The sequence below is a fragment of the Balaenoptera physalus genome (genome assembly GCF_965194825.1).
Source record: "Balaenoptera physalus genome assembly, chromosome: 2".
Taxonomy (NCBI): domain Eukaryota; kingdom Metazoa; phylum Chordata; class Mammalia; order Artiodactyla; family Balaenopteridae; genus Balaenoptera; species Balaenoptera physalus.
The window spans coordinates 65,100,466-65,125,342 of record NC_138883.1 but is presented as its reverse complement, the minus strand read 5'-3'; the positions used below and the strand labels follow the sequence as shown (position 1 = coordinate 65,125,342).

The following is a 24,877-nucleotide window of genomic DNA, read 5'->3' as shown; positions in this document are numbered from 1 at the left end:
CTATTTATGTAGCTATTTAGATATTCTTACAGAATTACAAAGATGGCACTGACCTTAAAGCATGTTAAATTTAGTGTCTTTATTTTTCAGAAGAGAGAAAAAAATCCAGTCTAGTGCTCTTTATATGACCATATATTTTTTCAAATGCCGTTTCTAACTTTAGAAGGTTTTGAAAATTAATTTCAAAGTAGGTTCTTATGAAAAGGAAGTTGTTACCTCAATGTGTTTGTAATTTTGGTGCTCTCTCTCCAGCACAAAGATGTTTTAGCTTCAATTAAAGGGTTAGAAAGCCAGTCTCCCTAGCACGACTGCCTTTCTATTGGGTAGGTGGTAGAGCTTTGAAAAGGAGGAATTAGGCCCCATTCACCCACTGTCAGAAGGGTCGGAGGACATCCAGCCATGTAGTGCCTAGACTTAGGTAAGTGTACGTGTCATCAGGTTTAACATGAAATTGATAAATATTTTTTTCATTTCAACATTCAGGAGCTAAGATCATGAGACATTAGGGTTGTTCAGATTCTAATGTGTACCTAGTGAACACTACACATTGAACTATCTGAGGTACCCTGCTTGCCAACAAATTAGGGTTCTACTGTAAGGTTTCAAACTAACAATAACAACATAATAATACAAGCTGTTATTTAAGTACTTATGTGCCAGGCACTGTACTCAGCCCTTGGTGTGATCTGTTCTCTTTTAATTGTCACAACTGCCCTATGAGTACAATAGGCATTGGTACTATAATTATATAATGCTATTAGTACTATCATTATTCTCATTCTGCAAATGAAGAACTGCAGCTAAGGGAGGTCAAGTAACTTACCCAAGTTCACACGGCTAAGAAGTGGTAAGGCCAGGATTAAAAACCAGGTCTTTGCATGACTCCAGTCTGTCCTATTTCCACTAAACTCTGCTGCTTTCCAAGGGAGTAGGAAGGATTATGTTCTTATGAATAAAGAGCTGAGTACAGATTGGAGCCAAATGGGCAAGTGGTTCTTTCCTTCTTGTCTCCTAGCATTTGCTGCCAAGATGACTGACAAAGAAAACGCTCAGATTCTTGATTTTTACTGGACTTGTTATGAAAAATCACACATTCTTTTTACTAGCCACAGTGAATGTGCTTTTTTTTTTTTTCCCATGGGGGAAGAAAAGAAGGATTGGGGAGGGGTGGGTGGTTGGAACCAGTTGGAGGAGAAGTCCAGCTTGCCCAGGCTTGCTTGAAAAGCATGTGTCCCAGGCAAGAGTAATTATTTAAGAATTCTTCATTCTACTAAATTCATATCCACAGGGGGGCAGTTTGAGATATGATTAGGTCACGAGTGAAATGAGTTTGGTGGTCTCAGCGTAATCCCTGCTGAACGGTGGTTCACGTACACCACTGCAGCCCAGTTTTGTCGGTGTCTGCGTTATTGTCTGCTTCTACTCGGGAGATGCTGAGAATTAAATTAACAAGGGGCTTCCGGTCAGTGGGAAGGTGTACAGAGATAACCTCCCGTAGAAGAAGTAGTGCCTTGTCAACGGAGCCGCCTGTGGACAGGGCTGTTTGTCCCTCACCTCTCTGTCTGCAGGTCCAACCCCTTGTCCCTCTCAAGCAGATAAAGCGTGCACTCTCCAAGTGTCCAGACTCTCTGCCGAGTGAGGTTATCGGAGTCATAAATAAGGGTTGTGGCAGTCGTAACTGCTTCACAGTTAGATTGATTTGGATACGTGAACTTTACTGAGAATACTTTGATGCCCAAATTGGTGATGTCCTGTCCCTCAGTGAATATTCTCCCCTGGAAAAGCATAAGTAAATCGATCAGGAAACAAAATCTCCTGAGAAGTTAAAAATAATTGATTTTACCTAATCTCATCAAGAAAGTTCACAAAATTTTACAAATTAATTTTGGAAATGTAATATGAAATAAAGAAATTATACCATGAAATAAAACTGTCAAAAGACGAAAAAAACTCATTGTACCTTATACTGAAAACTTGGTACTCTGTCATGAGAACCTATCAGATTGAACTGATGTATCTGTGATTATTCAGTTATATGATTATTATAAAGTACTGGATAAATTACCCATTAAAGTCATTTGTAATCCAATTAAAATCATGACAGTTATAGTTGACTCAATTCAGTTTCCTAAATCATCTGTAAGAAATACTGTAGAATATATTAAGTGCCCAACAGTTATATCCTTTTGCACATTATTTTAGAATCAGAGATACCGGGCTAAACGGGACTTCCTATTTAGTCCAATTCCAATGTATAAAGAAGAAATTGAGGTTCAGGGATCATGACTTGCCCAAGATTACACAGAGAATCAGTGACAAAGACCCAGATCCCTTGATTTTTAGTTTAGTTTTGGTTCCATCAGACCAGTTATTGTTGTATTTTTTCAGCCGTAACATGCATGTTTGTGCACATGTGCACAGACACACACACACACACACACACACACACACACACACACACACACAAGATGGCTACTGCCATGCCCACCACATACCCCCAGGTTATATCCAGGGCTACATGCAATTCCCAGCACTCTGGCTACAGCTTCATCCCATTCCCTTCAGTCGGGAAAATACATGGAATGAAAATGAATCAGAGTGGCATTATTATAAGACTTATTTTCAGTTGGCTAATATTTATACAAACACAAATAAATATATGCATGTATGTGTATAAAATAATTCCCAGACCTTGGTACTAAAACTCTTATTGATAGCAATCATTAATGAGCCTTCGGTTAGATCAGGGTCAGTAACCTACAGACCCCACCAGCCAAATCCAGCCTGCCACTTGTTTTTGCAAATACAGTTTGTTGGAATGCAGCCACACCCATTCATTTGAGTATTTTACATGCTGCTTTTGTGCCACAATAGTAGAGTTGAGTAGCTGAACAGATAATATAAAACACGGAGCCTGAAATGTTTATTCTCTGGCCCTTTACAGAGTTTGCTGATCCCTGCATTAGACCATTCTTGCAACTCAAGGAAAATACTGTCATATTTTTTGCTTTGTTTTCTTGTTCTTAACCACTCAACTGCACTGGACACCATTGCTTATAAGCCCATCTTCTAGAAACTTTCCCAGGAGTCATTGCTCTTCATGGATTGCCTCCTGTCCTTCTTAATACTTTTACTCTACACTTTTTTCTCTCTGTTTTTAAACAGCTTTGTACTTTATTTAAATGCCCCCAAATATTGGTATAGCACACTAAGAATGTTCTCATTTAGTAACTGGCATAGATGCATAACTGTGTGCTAACTGCAAAGAAAGCTGAATAATAATAGTAACTTTAACACTTTTTATGAGGCATGATAAAATACACACACATGCACACTGAATTCCACATAGCACCTCTGCTGGGTCTGTTAAGTAGGTATTTATCAAACCCATTTTACAGATGAGAAAACTGAGGTCAAGTACTATTATCCAAGATTACACAGCTCATCATGGCAAGCAACAGCAAAGTTGGGATTTGACAGTCTATCATCTCCAGAGCCTGGGTATTTAACATTCTTCTGGTACTATGCTTAATATCATAAAGTGAGATTGATATTGAGAGAATTAGAAAATCTTTCAGTTAAATAATCCCTCTTTCCTTTCAAGGGGGGAGGGAAGGTTCAAAGGAGCTTTTGGATTTAAAAAGGAGAGATGCATCCTTTACTTGATCCGCTTTCATTTTGCCATCAGAATGAAAATACTGATACTGAACGCAAGGTATCCTGTATCCTCCCGGTCTTCCCAATGAAACTATATACTGTGGAATAGCTTGTAGCCACTGGATTCTTTCTCCCAGTGGAAGAAAATATGACTAAGCATAGATACTGGAGCTCCGGAGCCAGATTACCTAGATTCAGATCCCAGCTCTATCACTTACTAGCTGCATGTCCCTGGGCAAGTTATAAAACCTCTCTGAGCCTCAATTTCCATTGTTTTAAAGTGGGGCTAAAGTGGCACCTCATAGAGTTATTGTGTTTATTCCATAAGTATACATGCAAAGCCCTTAGAATCCATCTTGGTATATAGTGAGCCCTTAATGATATTAATTAAAAATTGTGATGGTGGGTGTGATGATGATTAAATTAAGAATGCTTCTGAAGAATTACTATAGATATCTTACTAATTTCCCCCTCCCCTAGCTTTTGAGGCTTCTTCAGCATAAAGAGGGCATAAATATACTGGGGGAAAAAATTTCTTCATTTTCTCAACTTACCCCTCTGCATTCTGTATCCAGGCCTTGGTCTCCCAGCATGGAATTATTTAGTTTCCCATCTACCAGGGCAGACTATACGGAAGAGAAAAGAAGTAGTGAATAAACATTAAACACTTCTGACACTGTTGGCGGAGGAAATGCTGTGGCTTCTTGGATTAGGTATTCCTTGTTGACTTCCTCTGCTCACTGAAAACCCCCATTGGTTTGGGCAGAGTAAATACGAACGTGTTAATGTTTATGATATTGGCCAACTCATAAATCAGGTAATTATATTTTGCTTATCTTAATTGGATTTCTGATGGGTTCTTCCCTACTCGTCCTAAAGCAGAGGTCAACAACCTCTAGCAAACAGGCTCAATTCAATTCCCAGAGATTCCCTCAAGTCTGCTTCCAATTCACCAAAAGACTATTGAAATGACAGTTGTAAAATAACATTACATTTGCACAGTGCTTCACAGTTTACAACATGGCTTTCATGTGAATTATGTTGTTAGACCCTTACAATATCCCGCAGCTCAGAATTGGAGGGAGCTGCCTGTCCAGGGGGCTGTGGGCGGGGCTCCCCATGGATAGCTTGCTGTTTTGTGCCTCAGGACCCTTGCTTATGCTGTTCTTTCTTCCTGAATTGCCTTTCTGCCTCCGCCTGCTTCCTTACCTGTAAAGCTTCTCCTTCAAGATTCAACTCAGACATTATTTCAGTTAGGAAAGCTTCCCTGACAGCCTCTGAATCCTGCCCTGTTAGCTCATCACCCCTTCTTTTGCTTTGATCATGCCCCCACGGCACCTAAGGCTTAAGTCCCTCACCACATTTCCACGTTGAATCACTGTTATGTCTTCATATATTTTCCCAAATAGCTCCCACCCCCAGGCCTTACTGTGAGCACCTGTTACACAAAGAACCTGCTTATTTTTCATTGACTTTTTCATTCCCAGCACATAACACAGCACCTGGCATACAGTAGGTGCTGAGTAAATGTGTAAGTTATGGAACGTATCTGATTCCAAATTCTGGGCTGTCCCCAGCACACTACCCCCCGAGGCAATATATAGGTACCCACCCCCCCCGCCCCCCGCCTGCCTCAGGCAGCTGTTGAACATCCACCGTGGGCCAGAGACTGTAAAGTGAAACCAGGTGAAACAATTCCTGACTGATGGCAAAAGATGATATCACTCACTTAAGGAGTCATAAATGAAATGGCTGAAGACCGCTTTCATGAAATATTAAGTCCCAATTAAGTTCCCCATATTTTCAGTATACACACGGTAAGAGGATGCAGGCAGCTCAATCAACCAAGGAGGCTTGCTGTGATGGGAGGTTTCCCATTGGGCAGCTCATAAATTGATGCAGAGGCCATGGAGGTAAACAGCCAGAGGGAAGGTAAATTGTGGGGGAATGGAATTAAGTTCATCCCGTTGGGTGGCAACGGTAAGGAGGATTTTCAATTTCAGGGTGAATAATTGAATTTGATATTAGAATTGGGGTGCTTATATAAGTGTACCTCGAGATAACCCTGGAACCTGACCTACTGAGCCCTCATCGTTCCATTCCTTTGAGATCAAGCAAGACTCCAAGTCCAAGAATGACAAGCAGAGAGCTCTGTGGACTCTGTCACAGCCCCTCATCACTCAGCAGCACATCGCTTTTCCTTTTCCACTCACACCCGTAAGGTGTATACAGATGTCAAGGAGTTTTGGGTGTCATCATGCCTTTGCTCCACCTGGAATAAATTCTCCTTCCTCCACACTTTTCATCTCTCTAGCTAACTCCCGCCCATTCCTCAAGGCTCACGTCAATTCTCTGACCAGCCTCGCCCCAACAGAGTTGGCGTGCTTTGATTTCACTCTCCCTTTGTGCTAATTTCCCTTGTGATCCTTCTCATCAGACATCTCAACCTCAGTCTCCCAGTCTGCCATCTCAGATCTCTCAGGCCTGCTCTGAGCTTTATTTGCTCTTTTTTTTCTCTCCTCCTGCTCTCCAGCTTCCCTCGTCTCTTTCCTGGGTCTCTGCCATGCCTATGTACTTATTACCTAAGCCTCTGCTGCCTACCTCCCAGAGGTCCAGCAAGTAATCCCAGGTCCTGCCAGCTTCCCCAGGCTGCGCCCATGGAGCAGGATAGATGAGTGGAGCTGGTGTAGGATTTGAAGGCAGAGCCATCTGGGCTCTAATTCAGGCTTTACCACTTACTGGGGATGTAACACAGGACTACTGAACTCTCCAAACCTCAGCAAAGTCATGGAAAATGGAAATAAGGGTATAAACACATACTTTGTAAGGTTGGTGGTAGATTAAGTGAGATGTAAGGTACTTGAAACATGAGTACCTGAAAAATGGTAGCTTGGGTTGAGATGCTCCCATACCTTATCTTCCTTGCAGATGTAATACATATCCATGTTCCTAAAATCACTACCTTTAGCAAACTATACATTTTTAAATAACTAACACCCACATATTTGTATTTGATCCAAATAATGCCAGTGTCCCCCCTTGCAGTGACCCAAAGTGTCTCCCCCAAGCTTAACAGGTGCCTTCTTGGGATATTCGTTTATAAATTAGGATCCATTCTTTTTTATTTTATTTTATTTTTAAAATTTATTTATTTATTATTTTTGGCTGTGTTGGGTCTTCGTTTCTGTGCGAGGGCTTTCTCCAGTTGTGGCAAGTGGGGGCCACTCTTCATCGCGGTGCGCGGGCCTCTCACTGTCGTGGCCTCTCTTGTTGCGGAGCACAGGCTCCAGACGCGCAGGCTCAGTAATTGTGGCTCACGGGCCTAGTTGCTCCGCGGCATGTGGGATCTTCCCAGACCAGGGCTCGAACCTGTGTCCCCTACATTGGCAGGCAGATTCTCAACCACTGCGCCACCAGGGAAGCCCCAAATTAGGATCCATTCTCACCTCCAACTCAGGGTTTCTACCATCCCCTGATCACATCGAGACTCGGGGAGCAGAGCAGTGGTGGAGCCCCATTGAGGTCTGAGGACTCACCAGCAGCCTGTTGTCTCTCCTTTTGGAGTCTTTCCCCTCATTCTGATTGAATTAGTTGGTTTGACCTACTGAACCCTTAGGGGTTCTGGTATAGTTGCTTTATTCCATCTTCAGCTTGCAGAAGAACTGGAGGAGATTGGATCAGGGTTGAAACTCACAGCTACCACTGCGGTAAAAACGTCGCCTACCCTTGCCCTCAAGAATGAGTGAGTGTTTCTCCTGTTTATATAGTTTCTGTGCCTCAGAGGGGGCTGCATTTCAGTGGTGGATAAGGTGACCCTTATATATTGTTTATGCCAAGAAAGCACTTTGAGATGAAATGTGGTCCATTAATCTCAGATGTTGTGCGTGCCTCTTTGCTGTCTGAATTTGGAGGTTTTGTTTAATCTGCTGAAGGAGCTTTGTTTTGTTTTTATAAATCTGTGATGAAATAAGAAGAATTCCTCATTTACTGAGATTTATCTGTGGGAAGAAAGAAAGTGAAACTGGAAATGTTTATCCTTAGGAGATTTGTGTAAAGTTCTGTGTGATGATGTCGTTGAGAACAAAACGGGCAGGAAAGATGAGGAAGCGATAAGTGCCCTTTGAATTTATGAATTGAATCAAGTTTCAGTTATGACAACAGTTAAACACAGTGATTTTTCTGTATTTTCAGCAATAAAAGCAGCACAATTATTTCTTTTGCAGTGCCCAGTAATCACTCAAAATTTATCCGTTTTCACTTAATGCCTCCAGAGTGGGCAAGGAGAGTTACACACAGCCTGCGACGTGCAATGAAATGGGTAACATCCATGCGGCTATTGAGTGGGAGGCAGTGCGAGGGCCCTGCTGGGGAGGGGACCTGGCCCAACTCTACACAGGAATCAATAAGCCAACGCCGAGTGCTGCTAGATAGTCATTTACCCTTGACAAAACAAGCAATGATAATTGGATGATAATGTGGTAATTTACCTTTACACATTTTACCCTTGTTGGATTTTTAGAGGTTATTGTTGTATCTGATAAATTTTAGGGTAGAATCCCAGCTTTTTTCCTGTGCAAGACCAAAATTGTCAGAAGCCTCTCCTTTTTCCTGCTTCTTCCTTCAAATAACAGGATCTTAGGAATTAGCACTTGCATTCTGTTTGTTTCTGATAAGTCAGACTATGGTTTTCCAGGTGCTTTTCTATTCTAGGGAGATCTGTGGGGCACTTAACCTACATTAGACCTAAGAGGTCCGAGGGTTCTTCAGAAGACAAAGAATTTCTAGATGCTTTCCTTGAGGATGTGTCAAGGGCAATACAGACAAAAGAATGATGTCTCCTTTAACAGCTTGATAAGTATCTCAGGATATTCTGCAGGAATCAGTTCTGCTTCTGCAAAGTCCTGTATTCCCATTCAGCATGATATGGCTGAATATGTGTGCTAAACGTGACAACGGTGAAGACTTATCTTTGCCCTGAGGGCTGAGCGCTGTAACACCGCTCAAGCGATGGGCTTGATAGAAGTGATGATTTGGAGAGATGATCTGCTTAAAAAAAAAAAAAAAGGCACATTAGAAATGTATAAGAATTAAAAAATGTGGCTCTCTGTTTATCTGGGTTCTCTAAGTTCCAAAGGCATTTCTATTTGTGGCGTCAAAATCCCTTGTAAAAGTAAAGTAAATCATTCTTGTATTGACCATTTTTTTCATGTTGTTCTATTGAGACATCTTCCCAACTGAGTTTCTTATTGAATTGTATTTCTATAAGGGTATTGTAGGTTAGCAGCACATTTTTATGGTACACAAAAGATGTGCCTTCTGAATTTCCAATGCCTTGCATATTGTTCCCTGCAGAAGAAACATCTCAGAAATGCTAAATAAATCAAAACAGAAACATTTGGCTCTTGACTTGCTGCTGGTGCTTTTTTTTCCCCTCTCAGTTTACATTGGCTGGAATATCCATTACGATCCATCTTACCTATTTGATTAATTTGTAATAAATTCGGCCCTTTGGAAATCTCTTGCTGCGTTTCTAGCCGGGCTACTCTTGTAGAGGGTTTATTTAATATGTGTCTCTGTGTACCTATATGAATGAAAATTTAATATGGTTTAGAAGCCTTTAAAAACATACACGCGCATAGTGTTTGCTCTGAATTAAGTGCTCATATTTGACATAGCCTTGTGGTAAAAATCCATAAGCGAATGGGCAGACAAAATTATTTAGAGGAGGATTTCTTCAGAAACTGATGTGACACGTGATATCATTTCAGGAGATGAAATATCATCATATTTCAGATGACCAGTAAATGTAATTATAAATGCTGGAATGGAATCTTTATTTCTTGTCTTTGTTTAAAAATGTTTTTTCTTCTTCTGATGACCTATGTTATTTGAGGTACCGTAGACACAATGCAGGGTTCACCTTCAATTTGATGCAGTCGTGTAGTTGCATCCCTGTGGGTGAGAAACGTTCTTCTCCAAATAACTGTAGCAGCATGGCAGGAATGGTTTGATACACCCTTCTCTGTATCGTAGGAAGATAATAAAAACTCCTCTACTCTTAACTATCACCATGCACTGAAGAGGGTATAACAAATTCATCTTCTGCTCTCGGAAATAAGATCAAGGTAGGAAATGGTATCTGCCATTTTCCAGACAAAGACATTTAGGTTCAGAAATGCACATTTAAAAAATATGTTAATTGTCTTTTATAGCAAAACTGAGGGAAAACAGGATACTAGCCATTTTTTAGCAGTATGTAGCCCATCCTACCTCTTTGCTTATATTTATCACCACTACGTATGTTAGGAAAGCCACAGAAACTGATTTTCCCACATGTGTGTTTTGTGCTTGCTGAAATCAACAGTGAATGAATGGTGCTTGCTGTGTGGGAGAAATGAAACAGAGGGTAATTGGTACATACTCCTTATCGCTTATCTGAATGCTTTATATCCATATGTAATGTGGACATATCTAGTAATTGTGTTTACTAATTATGTCTGATATATCTTCCTTAACTTTGCTACTTTCTTAGAATGTCTATAAAGGCGTGAACCATGTGGCAATTCAATTCCACCCATATTCTCAGCTACACTGCATTCTCAGTGTTCTAAGATAGTTAAAGACCCTGCCCTCAGAGTTATTTATAATCCAGTAGGACAGATAAGACAAATACAACAAAGAGTAAGTCAAGACCAACTAAAATATGTATGGATCCTGTGTTTCAGTGATTCAGAGGAGGGAGAAGATTCCTGTGCAGACTCGGAAATGCTTCATGAATGGATCTAGATGGACTGGTTTGATTATGATAGCCACAGTGGGGAAGGAAGAGTAAAAGAGAAAACAGCATGACTCATGGCATGGGGGCTAAAAATCTTGGGGGAAGTTATAGAAAATAGAAAGTAATTTAACTTAAATCTGGTATTATATTCCTGGAGGGAAAGAGGAAATCTTGGATATTATAAAAAGATCCTGGCCACAGAGACCGGTGAATTAACCTCTTGCTACAGAGAAAGCAGATCAGTGCCTGCCATTGATCCACGATGGGTCTGCCTTTTGGGGCTGGGGCCACAACAGACCTGCACCCCGAAGCAAGAGAAAGAAATGTCATGGAGGACCTTGAATGCCAGGGTAATGAATGTTATTATGTCTCCACGAAACAGATCCTAGTACTAGGCCCATAATAGCCAATAATGACTATAACTGTCTTCAATCAAATACCTCCTCTGATTCAGACAGAATACTGGGAACTTTATTTATGTTATCTTCTCACATTTTTTTTCTTTCTTACCTATTAGTTCTTAGGTTAAATGTCAGTTCCTCTGAAAGGGCTCATCCTTCCACACCACTGAAGCTGCCACCCTCTCCAAGACCCCCTTACTCTCTACAGTTGCACCCTGTCCTTTTCCTTTATAACATTTAACATAAGTTTTAATTGTGTATGTATTTGTTTGTAAATGTGTTTTTCTGTCTCCTTTTCCTGAACTCCATGAGGGCAGGAACCAGATCTGTTTTGGTCACCACCCTATCCCAGGACCTATATCAAGTTCCTCTATATAGTAGGCACTCAAGAATTGGTTACATGTTAATAGTCACAGCAACCTAATAAAGTAGGTACTGTGATCTCCATTAAAAAAGAAAGAAAGAAAGAAAGACAGAAAAGATAAAAGAAAAAGAAAGAAAGAAAAAAAACTGACATCCAAAGAATTCCTTGCCTCAATTAATCAGTAACTGGCAGAACCTATATTCAAACCCGGTCTACATGACTCCAAGTTCATTGTTCTATCCTTGATGTACCATGGTTCCTCTTTTATTAATAGGATGATGAAATCCATATGAGTTTCATAGGGCTGTCTTTAAAAAAATACCGCATACTGGGTGGCTTAAATGACAGAAATTTATTGTCTCAGTTCTGGAGAGAGATTGTACCTTCTCTCTAGAGCCTAGAGATCTAGAGATCTAGTTTTGGCAGTTTGAGATCAAGGCTTTGGCAGGGTTTGGTTCCTCCCAGGGGATGTGAGGAAGAGTCCGTTCACTGCCTCTCTTAGCTTCTGGTGGTTTGCGGCAACCTTGGGCATTCCTTTGCTTCTAGATGCATCAGCCCAATTTCTGCCTTCAGTTCACATGGTATTCTCCCTGTGTGATCTGCCTGTGTCCCAATTTCCCTTTTTATGGGGACACCAGTCATACTGGATTATGGCTCAACCCAATAACTTCATCTTAACTTGATCATCTGCAACAACCCTATTTCCAGATAAAGTCATATTCCTAGGTGATAGTGGTTAGGACTTAAATATATGAATTTGAGGGGGATACAGTTCAACCCATAACAGTCTCTGTTTATCTAATGACTGATTACTCTCAAAAAGGTATCATTGTTTTTGCATTAAATATACTACTATTCATAATGCAGAAAAAAGTTCTGAAGAGAAGGGTTCAATATCCTAGTTTTGTCCTTACATTAAAGTTTGAGCCGTTCAGTCAGCTTTTATAAAAATTATGAGAATCTCAAAGATTATGTGATCAGGAGCTCAGAACATGGGTGTTTTATAATTTTGCAACTTAGCATGGAAACAGTTATGCAAGTTAACTATGATATTTGGACTCATCATGCCATATCATGATTGCTAGGCTACATTGATATCTTGAAGATTTACATAAAGAGTAGTTCTTAGTAAGCATTAGGAATTCTCAGTAGTAATACCCCTGCAATCAGAAGGTAGAAGTTTAGTTTATATCCATTTCGTTCCTATCTCCTAGTGTGTCAGAGCACAGTGCTAAACTCTATAGAGAAGGTACAATTTGAGATTCATTTATTTCTGTGAATTGTGTTCTGTATGATGTATTTTTGAGTCATCCAAAGAACTTACCCTGTCACACTTGTGACCTTCTTAAGTCTAGGGACAGGCAGCTGTCCGTCTTCATCCAGAGAGGAGGAGCTTCAAGTATTCAAGTCATAGGGCATATAAAGCCCATTTATGAAGGAAGGTTGTTTCTAAACATCTCTAACCAAATTATTGACCCCTAATACATAAACATGCCTAGGTTTTTAACGTAATATTGGAGTTGGGGGTGAGATTCAGGAGCCTAGAATCATCTGTTGGGTTTTTTTAAAGCTACCAGACCAAGATAACTAATAGTGAGAGGGAGAAATGAGAAATTACAAAAGAGGAAATGGGGAAATAAACCATGACAAAAAGAAATGAGAAGAGACAAAGATGAAATGGAGAGACAGGCAGCTTGGGGAAAATAAAATAAAGGGAGAAACACAAGGTGATATGAAAAAAAAAAATCTGAAAAGATTAAAAAGGATTAAAATAATCATTGATGAATGACATAGTTTGACATAATTTTCCAAGTTGTTTCCCTACCAACAATCCAGCTTTAGAACTCAACTGGGATAGCTGGAATGCATGTTTCCTTACTCACAGCTTTTTATAACTATTGGATACAAATGATTTTCTTTCACTTATACTTTAACTAGAGTTGAAGTTACTGATGGTCTTGGGCAGGAATTATCAGCAGATAAAACTCACAATATACCAAAGTCATTTATATAGTTAAAAAGAAAACCCTATGAAATTTTCCTCTTTCCCTTTTCCTGCAAGATACCTTTTGTGTCACATAGACTCTGCAACCTTTCTTTTAAAAAGGAAAAACTAACTTATTGGGCAGATTTTTGAAAGTGATTGAAATAGGGCCTGGCTACAACCAAGTACAGTTAGAGTAGCCCTTGTAAAAGACATTGTAGTATGTGTCCTGAGCTCTTCCAAGCTGATCCCATAAAATAATGAAGGAAACCATTGGTGAATTAAACAGCTTGTTAGTCATGCAGGGGGATCAGTGAATAGGGTTCTCCTGGGGTTCAATATACAAAGAGATGGCAATGAGATCAGGAGAAAAAAATCAAACCAGTGGTTACTGAATATATATTAAGGCATCCTGCAAAGGCAATACAGGAAAAGCTTCATTTCAGAGGCTCAGTAATTTAGTTCCTCTCACCTAAGGGATCCAGGTCAGAATTTAGTTTTGGCAGAGCAAGACAAATTGTTCGGGATGAAGAGAAGTAACCAAGGTGGTGCGTCATTAAGGCAAGACAATGGAAGCCTAGATGGGTTCCCCAGCCCTTCAGTCCTCATTGTGTCAACAAAGTTACTCATTTGACACAAACTAATGTTTGTTCATTTTTGTTATGAAAACACGGTCCTTCCAGACCTTCCACTCATCCAGTGACTGTTGAGCACCTACCATATACAGTAAAGACTGCAAAAGGAGAAATATATAAATGCCATAGTTGCCCTTAGGAAACTGATAGAGCCCCCATTCCTTAAATTCCGATGCTCAGCGTAGCAGCACCTTTTTGATTATATGCAGGAATAAGGATGAAGCTCCTTGACCACCTCAGTGGGCTGCCAGATGTTAGACAGCATTCCCTCTTCCCCATTCATGACTTTACTCTCCTTTATCCACTCCCTGGCCTTCCCTGTAGCTGAGGTATATACTAAGGGCATGAGTCATTTTCAGGAGTTATATTCCCCTGAGTGGGCGAGCTGTGGAAATGACCCCTTTTCAAGCTCTGACCTGGAACCTGCTACCATGTACCTTGTGACATCAGTCAGAGCAAGAGCCCACACCCAGACTTATTATCACAGGAGAAATTGCTGCCTGGTGCAGCTGTGTGATTTGCACGTAGATGCCTCATTTCTGTCTAACAGGTCCCTATAACAAAATAAGTCAAGATGTCGTCCTTGTCTCAGAAATGTGGTCATTTTATTCAAAGTTATCGTCGATTTCCTCTGGAAAAAGTACCATCTCTCTCTGCATATGAGTTGATGTGCACACCCACAAACACACACTAACTGTGAGTTGCTGAAAACCGGAAAGATTTGAATAAGTGTGTTGAGATAATAAATGCATGGTCACTCCTCATGTGAAAATCAGGATTTATGTATGAAAGAGAGAGAATGGATCCACAGAATTCTGTCTTCCCATACATTTATTGACTGGTTTCCAAAAAACAGGTAGAGAGGACCAAGGAGAACTTGTATTTGGAATATGGGGATTGTATTTCCTAGCTGGGCAAGTATTTGGTGATTCCTTTTAAATATTGCTGGGTTTTAAGGGACTTGCAGATGGCTGGGTCCTGATCTACCTGCCAGAGGGTGGCAAAAAATCAGGGCTCCTTCAACAGAAACCACAAGGAATCTAGGAAACTTCATCCTTCCTAAATATTAGGAAAACCAACCTCCTGGCCCTAAAATCTGCCACACCTTTTCATTAGTAAACAGTTTCTTTTTTTCAATCCCCAAGTTGTCTTCAGTTGGATTTTTTTCCCTTCAAGGAAATATGAGAAGCCTCATGCTATGTTCTGGGAATTAAAAGAAGAACAAGACACCACTCCTGCCTTAAGGGCACTCACAGTCTTATGGGAAATATAGAAACATTAATAAATAATTATGCAGAGGTTGACAAATGTAACAATAGACTGTGATCTAGTGGGGACATAACAGAGAGGAGGGGGTAGTAGACCTAATATGTCTGCAAGTTTGAAGGATGCCGAGTGGACAAAGCTCCTTTTTCTAAGTAAGCCCTCTGAGAAATGTCATGCTTCTATCAGCAGGTACGCATCCGACCCAAGCCTCTTCCTAGTGGCTGCTGGACCAGGCTGTGGGAAAGTTGCATTCACTCAGTGGACCAGCAAGGGAGGTAGTAGATGACAACAGCTGTGTGTCCTATAGCAGTTTAATGAACAGCTATCATAGATCCCATGTGGCGATTGGTGTCGTTGGAAAACTGGTCCAGATTCTAAACTTCTGACACAGCAATGACAACAACTGATAATTATTGAGTGCCATGTGCCTTACTGAATAGTGGCCACATGTCACATCATTGACTTGTCACAACAGCCTTGTAGGGGTACTAAAGAATCTGAGAATCAGAGTAGCTAAATTTTTCTTTTAGTTTTTCCAAGGTCACAGAGCTGAAAGGAGGTATCCTACATTCAAACCCAGAGCTGTCTGACTTTAGATTTCTTGCTCTACCCCCTGTTTCCCCACATCTCCACCTAAAACAGCACAGCCACACAGGGTAAATTATGAATACTTTAATATTTAAGTTAGATTTTTTGGAATGATGTATGACTTTGAAGGTCCTTTAATGGCCATGGTGCATCCCCCTTTGCTCCAGTCACTATGGTGTCGTGATAATCATCTGCTGGTGTTAAGAAAAGTATACTTTTCTCATGGTAGCTTAATTTACTAAAGGTGCTTTGAGTGTCTTAACATTTTCTCAACTTCCTTTATCTTCCCCAAGGAAGGAAGAAGGCCAGAGATGCCTTCAGGGTACTAAAACTAGCCTATATTTATTGAGAACATGCCTCAGGGGTATTTTAGACAAAATAAGCTGGTATTAGTGGATTTTTCATGAGCAGAATCTAGGTTAAGAAGCTTTGCAGGCTAGTCTGTATAGACGGATATTAACTATTCCATTAAGTAGGGCAGACTGAATTACTATTTCAGAATTCGATGATAGATGAAGAAGCAATGCAAAGGTGACACTTTCCTCCATTTGTGGTGGTGACATTATCAATTCCTTTACCTTTGTGATGTGAAAGTCATGGGCATCCTAAATAGGAGAAAGATTTTTTTTTTTCTGTGTGTATGTGTGTTGTTTTTTTCTTCCTCTAAGAATGTTGGCTGTGGATGAAATCCAAAGGAAGCTGTAATCAAAACTGAATTCTAAGCTAAGACCAGTGACCACGGTGAACACCCTCAGAAGATTGGTTCTAGAACAGAAAACAAAGACCGTGTCAGCTCTGTGAAGTTTCAGCTTCTGAACACGAGACAGAGAACACAACCATTACAATGGAGTATAAAATATTATTCCATTGTCTTAGGAATCACCAAGCGGCAGCATGTTCTCTTAACATATTTTACTAATATGAAAGTTGTGACTGAAAGTTCAAAAACTATGTATTGAAGAACAGATTACAGGGATGCACCAGGCATCTGTCCCATTCGGTGAACAGGCCTTGGAACAGATGTCTCGAATTTCTTCAAATCCAGAACATGCTGTCCAATTTTTTTAGTGGTAAACATACTTTTTTTTTTCTTTTTGTCACTGCTCACCAAAGTATTATACTTAATGCATAAAATATGTAAATTCTTAAAGCATCATTTTGCTCTTTAGTGAGTTTAGATATTACAAAACGGTTTAATTATAAAAACAGACAGACCTAGTCCTGGGACCTGTGCAGCTAGAAATAAATGTGCAATCAAAACTGCAATTACCTGCAGAATTTAGTGTAAACAGATCAGCAATCACATAACAAACACAGGCTAGTTTGCATTCTGATATGAATACAGTTAGATCCAAAGCAATTTTCCTTTATTTATCTTAGCTGCTCAGCATAAATAAAGCAAGGGCATTGAAGCAATTAGCATAATTAGAGTATCGTGGTCAGGCCCTGTGTGATTTCAGGAGACGTTTCACTTTAGAATTCTTTTTCCCATACAAGAGTTTCCCTGAGCCACTAAAATATCGCTTTGGGCATTTTTGTATTTCAAATTTGCAAGTTGTCAGTTTGAAAAACCCTTGACACATGGATGTGAAAGCATCTCACAGACAACCACAGAAGGTATACCCTCCGCTTTTCATTACTAAGAAGCTGGGGAATTTCCTTTTTCAGCTTTCTCCTACTTGACGTTTAACCCTAGAAATGTCAGTCTTAATTATTTCCATTGCCTTCAAATTGGGTCCAAGGGTTAAAGACAACTTGTTCCAAAAAAAAAAAAAAAATAGGGAATGGGAGTGTGGGGGGAAAAGAGGTTATATCATGGCAGTAACTGAGCTGTTACTGACAGAGCAAAGACTCTGCAACCAGCTAGCTACCGGTGATCTGATGTTCAGTAGCTCCAAATAAGGTGGCGGTCAGGGTGGGGTGAGGGGCTGCCCGTGGTCTCCTTGCAGGATGCTCCAAAAGCATGGGAAATATTCTCTGCATAGAAAAATGGTGACACTAACTAGTAGCTGATGATAAAATTGGTTCAGTAAACACACCAACAGAAAACGGTGTTTTTTGTTTTGTTTTTTTATTTTTTATTATTCTTTCACACACGTGAAGGCATTTGAGAGAGACTGCCTTTTAGTTGGAAGGAAGAAGGGGCTGGCCTTGGACCATTCTGTATGTAGGAGAACTCATTCCATCCAGTTGAAGGCTGTTTGAATCTTAAAAACTTTCATTCTTTTTTTTTTAATTAAAAAAAATAACAGTAAAACTGAATCTTTTTGTGAGTATTTCTATGAATTTTGACAGGTTGAAATTTATGTAACCATCACCACAAAAAATGCCCTCATGCCATCCCTTTTTATCAGACTCTTCCCTTACTCCAAACTCTGGCAATCACTGATTTCTTCTCCGTCACTATATTTCTGTCTTTATGACAATGTAATATAAATGGAATCATACAGTCCATAACCTTTTGAGACTGGCTTCTTTCACACAGCATACATAATGCACTTGATATTCATATCAGCAAATCATTCTTTGTATTGCTAAGTGGATTCCATTGCATAGTTGTACCACAGTTTATTTATCCATCGCCCCATTGAAGGACATTGATTCTGTTTTTTGGCATTGATAAATAGAGTTGCTATGAACATGCAGGCACAGGATTTTGTATGAACATAAATTTTCATTTCTCTAGGGTAAATACATAGGAGTTGGATTTCACGGTCATATGGTAAGCACGTATTTAACTTTCTAAGAAACTGCCAAACTGTTTCCCAGAGTGGCAGTACCATTTTGCATTTCCACCAACAGTGTATGTAGCTCGACATCTTTGTCAGCACTTGGGATTGTCAGTAATTTTTTTTTTTAATTTAGCCACTTCTAATAGGTATGTAGTGGTATCTCATCATGGTTTTAATTTGCATTTTGCTGATGGGTAGTGACCTTTGGCTGTGTTTATTTGCTATGTGTATGACCTCTTGAGTGAAGTATTGGCTGCTCCGGTCTCTCGCCTGTTTTAACTGGGCTGTTTGTTGTGTTCTCAGTCTTAATTTATCTTTGCAAGTGTTAGAAAATCTCAGCTATGTATCCAGTTCTCAGTGATTTTTGTTAAGGCAGGCCCATTCAGAGACTCAGCTATGGCCAATACCAATCATGACTAAAATTCAACTCAGATCAAAATTCCAGGCTAAAAGGACTAATAAAAAAGAAAATCACTGTAGAAAAAGTCAACTCCATTGTTGAATTTCCAATCTTTCGATCTTTTTAAAAAGTTTATTTCCTTTTTAGAGAAAACCTCTGGCGCAGTCTCAATTCCTTTTTTCTTCAGTCTCTCTCTGGCCTCCATTCCAGCTGTAGCCAACTTTTAACTGCAGGTTGAACGTTCTTTGCCTTCCAGAAAAATGTACAACCTCTTTCAGGTTCTGTCAGAGCTGCTATGTTATGAGTTTGAGGAAGCATCAGTGAATAGGAGACAAAGCAAATTCTTGGGATGGGGCAGAATGTGCTGGGTGATTTTCGTAGGTCATTTCACTTAATCCTGTGAAGACAGGTGTTGACTCTGTTCTATAAATTAAAAAAACCCAAATTCGGAGGAAAAAAGGACTTGCCCAAGCTTATAAGGTTCATAAGTGGCTGATCCCAGACCTTGACCCCAGGCCTCTCTGGTTCTAGAGGTTCTCTCTTTCTATGCAACTTCTAAGTAACCAGAAATCTAAAGTAAATAAAGTAATTTCATAGAAGCTGTTAGTCCCTACTATCGTCAGCCCTGGGAATAATATACAAAAGTAGGTATTATTCTGTCCCTTCCCTTTGAAAAATTCTTTTGCTGTAGCGTAGCAAGCCTTCCTTCCTAAAAACAGTTGTAAACTAAGATCTACTCACTCTGTCTTAGGAAAAGAAGTAACATTCCCCTGTCTAAGTTGGCTCCCAAATTTTGTTGGTCCATAGTCCTTGAAACCCATGCTTATACTTTAAAGTAGACTTTAAAAATAATACTGAGTTATTTAAAAAATCAGATTGTACAAAGGGTATGTTTTCTTGCAAAACCTCAGAAATGCATTAAACAGTGTTTCTTAATTCTTTAATTCAAAAGTTAAAGAACTAAGCATAGGGGCTTCCTTGGTGGCGCAGTGGTTGAGAATCCGCCTGCCAATGCAGGGGACACGGGTTCGAGCCCCGGTCTAGGAAGATCCCACATGCCGCGGAGCAACTAGGCCCGTGAGCCACAATTACTGAGCCTGCGCGTCTGGAGCCTGTGCTCCGCAACAAGAGAGGCCGCGATAGTGAGAGGCCCGCGCACCGCGATGAAGAGTGGCCCCTGCTTGCCGCAACTAGAGAAAGCCCTCGCACAGAAACGAAGACCCAATACAGCCATAAATAAATAAACAAATAATTTTAAAAAAAAAAGAACTAAGCATAATAAACATAACTGTAAACATAAGAATGAACAGAAGAAAACATTTTTATTTTCTCATGGTGGAGAAGGGCTTCCTAAGGAAGGAAACCCAGGAATCATAAAAGACTGCAGAAGTGATTACTTTAAAACTGTGAATTACATATAATGAAAGATACGACAAATAAACTTAAAAGACAAACTAGAGGCTCACAGAAAATATTTACAACACATAAAACAAAGGATCAATATCCAAACTATATAAAGAGGTCCAGCAGTTCATGCAGAAGACCAACATTCCATTAGAACATAGTCAAAGGATATGAATGAGAATGTCATCAAATAACTATAGATGACCAACTGGTACAGAAAAATACTTAAACATTTTGCCTCTGAGATTGTCTAAGATTGAAAAGACTGATGATATCAAATATTGGTGGAAATGTGGGGAAAGTGACACTCACACTTACTGCTGATGAGACTGCATAGTTCTAATACCTTCTTGTAAACAATTTGGCAAAAAAGGCAATTTGGCAGCATCTATCAGAATTGATCAAGTAATTCCATTTTTAAGAATATTATATCGTAGAAATCTTAAAGGGAATCCATTGCAATATTGCATATAATTGTCCCATACAGTATTTCAAAACCACCTTCAAATGGGGGAATGGTTAGATGTATTATAGTACACTATACTATTTAGAAGAAAGAGTGATAAACCTAATATGTGCTGACATGAAAAGATGGTCAAGACATATTGTTAGATTCAAAAGCAAATTACAGAATTTTACATATATATATGCACATATATATGCTATATATGTGTATATGTGTATACATATATGCACATAATATGTGTGTATGTATATGTGTGTGTATATATATATCTCATATCCTACTGTCTCAGTAAGATTAAAGTTCATTAAGAGTGTGAAAATATTGGTTCTCATTTTTCTCTTAAATTATTTTGTTTGGCCCTCAATGGGACTTCATGTGGAACTTTTTAAACCACTACTTATCGACGAAGTAAAGAGACGATCTCTTTGTTTTGCCCCATATAATAATGTATATTATTCTTTTAAACGGTTATACTCTTTACCTTAATGTTACCAAATCTATTCAGTCAGCTGGATACTATGACAAGAACATTTGTTTATTTCATTCCATTCAGTGTCATAATCTAATATAAAATCTGCAGGGAGAAGTAATGGTCTGCCTGTTAACTATTATTGACCAGTATAACCAAATGAATAAGAATACTTGCAAATCTCTGCTGTGTGTGGTACTTACTGTTTCACAAAGCAGTAGAAAATACTCCATATATCAGTACTTTTTCTATATACAAACCATGGCCTGCTGGAATCATCAGCCAAAGTGACCACTAGAGAAACAATTAACACTAACTCCAGAATGGGCCTGATTTGTATACTGTCCTGGAGCCCATCCGGAAAATGATAAACAGTATATTTCGTTATACTGGGAGTCAGACTTTTGTGGCCGATCCCTTTAATAACACAACCACTAGGAGCTGGGTATTGTAGAAACGTGTAAAGAGGTCAGGAGTGTGACTAGAATACAATTTATTTTTTTTAATTTTTTTTTTTATTTATGGCTGTATTGGGTCTTCGTTTCTGTGCGAGGGCTTTCTCTAGTTGCGACAAGCGGGGGCAACTCTTCATCGCGGTGCGCGGGCCTCTCACTATCACGGCCTCTCTTGTTGCGGAGCACAGGCTCCAGACGCGCAGGCTCAGTAATTGTGGCTCACGGGCGTAGTTGCTCCGCGGCATGTGGGATCTTCCCAGACCAGGGCTCAAACCCGTGTCCCCTGCGTTAGCAGGCAGATTCACAACCACTGCGCCACCAGGGAAGCCCTAGAATACAATTTTGAGTAGACAAGTATTTCCAAGCCATGGCTTACCCATCGCTTTTCAGGTAAGACATCCACAAGGGAAAATAATGAGAACGTGTTTGCTGCCTCTTGGATATGTAGAGTTGAAATCTTCTGTAAGTGCTTTCTTTGTAAACCTCCATGTGGTGATTTAATCTCTTTCTCCTAGGAACCTAGTACACTTTTCTTTCTTTCTGAAAATAAACAAGTGAGTAAAAGGTGTCCAGAATTTCAACCGTGACCACGCTCTAAGGATTTTGTGAGTGCCTGACTGTAAACTCTGGATTGCTCCACACTCGGAGCAAAGACTCCCACAGGCGTGGTGGGCATAGGATCCTGGCCATACTGCTGCCTCTGGGCACGGTCACTGCAGCTCTGAGGAAGTCATCTTGCCAGGACAGATACTATGGCTTTTTCGGAGCCACGGGACAGAATGCTTGTCATAAGATGAAGGTATTAGCAAGGAGTAGTAGCAATAGAATTTGCTGTTCTTCTCAGAGGATTCAATCAAAGATTTTGAAAAGAGCTAACATAAAGTCAGAGTAAAACATTATTCCATATGCTCTGTCTTCATGAAAATATAACATTTAAGCCTTTTTGATATAGCAAGCAAAGCCAAGTGAAATATTTACTCAGATTCTATTATGGGAACTATGTGTGTGCAGATAGATAGATAGAAATGAAAATTAGCACTTACACACTTACTGAGGGAAATCTGGATGAGGACCTTGCCATGATTTTGAAATCACTCTTCTCACTGTCATTCTAGTGCAGCGTCCTTAGACATATGCCTTTCTAGACGGGCTCAAAGTTTATTTGACTAAAGATGAGTATGCAGTTTAGTGTTATGAGAGGCAGTACAAGGAACACTTGAGTGTCACTGCTATTAGGAGAGGCACAGAGGATACAAATCTGGCAAACCTTTTGGTTGAATAACTTCTGTATCAGTCTAGAGAGCAGAATAACTTAGAACGTGTCTTATAAAAATGTGCAAGTATAGACTTAAGTTTCATGAAGAAAAAACCAAAAAACGGCTCTTTCTGTCTGGTTCATCCCTATCTTCAGTACCGATCACCTAGGTCAGTTAAGCAGCATAGTAGTTGCTTAATAAATACTTAGTGAATTAATCAATTAATTAACATGTCCACCATAACATTAATAGAATTTATCTCTGGATTACAGGTGATTTGTAATCCCTAATTTTTCTTACTTGCACACTCTAATTTTTCTATAATGAAGATAAATTACTCTTAACATTGAAAAAAGAGTGCGTCTTGCCATTATTGAAAGGTCCCTGGAACCACTTCAATTTGTCTACTTATGATTAGCTCTGTTAATAATAAATATGCTGTTTGTCATTCACAAAAATCTGCTTCTTCAGGGCATACAGTTTGGGATTATTTTTCTAGCAGCGCTGATAGGTTTGCACTGATCCACTACACTCCCCTGCCCTGTTCCCCTGTGACTGAGAGTATGTGTTTATAGGCCAATTGCCAGGGTTAGGAACACTGTCTTCGGCTACAGAACAGAGTAAAGGTGCTCACCTGAGGCCTCAGGTTCCTCACCTTGACCCTGTTACACAAATTCTTGAGGCAGCTGAGTTAACTCCCACTCATGCTAATGAGTTTGTCATTAGACCTGAGGTGAGCAGAACTGTGGCCACCTTCGGCTCTCTGCTCCTGGCCCACGGCAATTCTGGAACCTTAAGATACATTGAGAGAGATTTGGTTCATAAACATGTAAAGCAAGTGTAATGATACATCTCTGTTGAGGTTTTAATAATATTTAATGTCTACTTGTAATTTTTAAAAATCTTCTGTCATAGGCTCAACGCAACTACAATTATTATTTATTAAAAACTTTTGTTTAAAATATTAAAATATCTTTATTTTCTATACAGAATAAGGCAATAACCATAAAGAGTAGAGGAATGGAGTCATAACTTATGAGTGCATAGAGTGCTAGGTTGTATTTTTTCCCAATGAAATGCGGAGATACAGAAATATTATCATGATTTGTGTTGTAATGTTGGAGTCAGAACTAATGCCAAGGAGTGTCTTCTCACCTTGATGCATGGGCTTTAGCTATGCATTTCCCATCCGCATTAATGGGAGATTCAAGGCTAAGCACCAAAGATAAAACTGAGACTATAATGTAAGCTTTGGATGTCGTCTGTTTGGAAACCGGTTCTCATTGTTATTTTATGTGCTGTGTTTTGCTTTGGGGGTTCCTGCTGTTACAGTTTTAAAATTCTACTTTCAGATATGGTAAAAGATAAGATTTCATAATAAGTAAAAGATGTAGCCTAACTTTTTCTGTCTTTGCCAATAAAATGAAATAGTGGTTTCGAATTCCAACTGAAAGATAAAGCCAAAGGTTTGCGGTTAAGATATTGGGTATGTGTCGCTCACACAATGTCTAGAAAATTCAGTTACCCGTCTATTTGAAAAAGAAATTGGTGGACGTTTTCCTGACTGTCTATCCAATTACCAGTCTATTTTTTCCTCAGCTATTTTCATACATCAATGGTACCGCTATATTATGAAAAACAACAAGCGCCCTAGAACTATTTCACATGGTCATAATGAGCATGAATTGGAAATTAAGATATATGACAGGAATAGTGAGTAAATATAATGGTGCATATCTTCCCCTCCACATACACAGTGTTTCTGTACTCCTGGAAGGAACATTTAATCTTCTGTGGCTAAAATAAATGCAATTTATTTCTGCTGCTTGCTTAAGATCAATAAATGAGTAGATTTCGCCTGCTTTAATACTTCTGTTCTTTGTTTGATCATTTGTGTATTTAACTGATGGCAGCTGCCCTAATTTAGGGCACATTAGAATGTGCCAGCCACTTCACTTTTGAGGATAAAAATTAAACAAATCGGTGTTTCACTTTGACGTGCTCAAACAGAAGTTCCTAGGG

The 24,877-nt window shown here is 39.6% G+C and overlaps 1 protein-coding gene and 1 long non-coding RNA gene across 13 annotated transcripts in view; one reads left to right on the top strand and one right to left on the bottom strand.

Annotated features, from left to right (window-relative positions):
• NPAS3 (neuronal PAS domain protein 3) overlaps positions 1–24,877 on the top strand; it is an 858,029-nt gene that overhangs the window by 564,729 nt on the left and 268,423 nt on the right. The gene's annotated exons all lie outside the window — the stretch shown is intronic.
• LOC309656164 lies at positions 210–20,068 on the bottom strand. Its single transcript, XR_014261194.1, has 2 exons — positions 15,757–20,068; positions 210–15,598 (listed from the first exon to the last, which is right to left on the bottom strand). It is a non-coding gene; the product is annotated as an uncharacterized lncRNA (long non-coding RNA).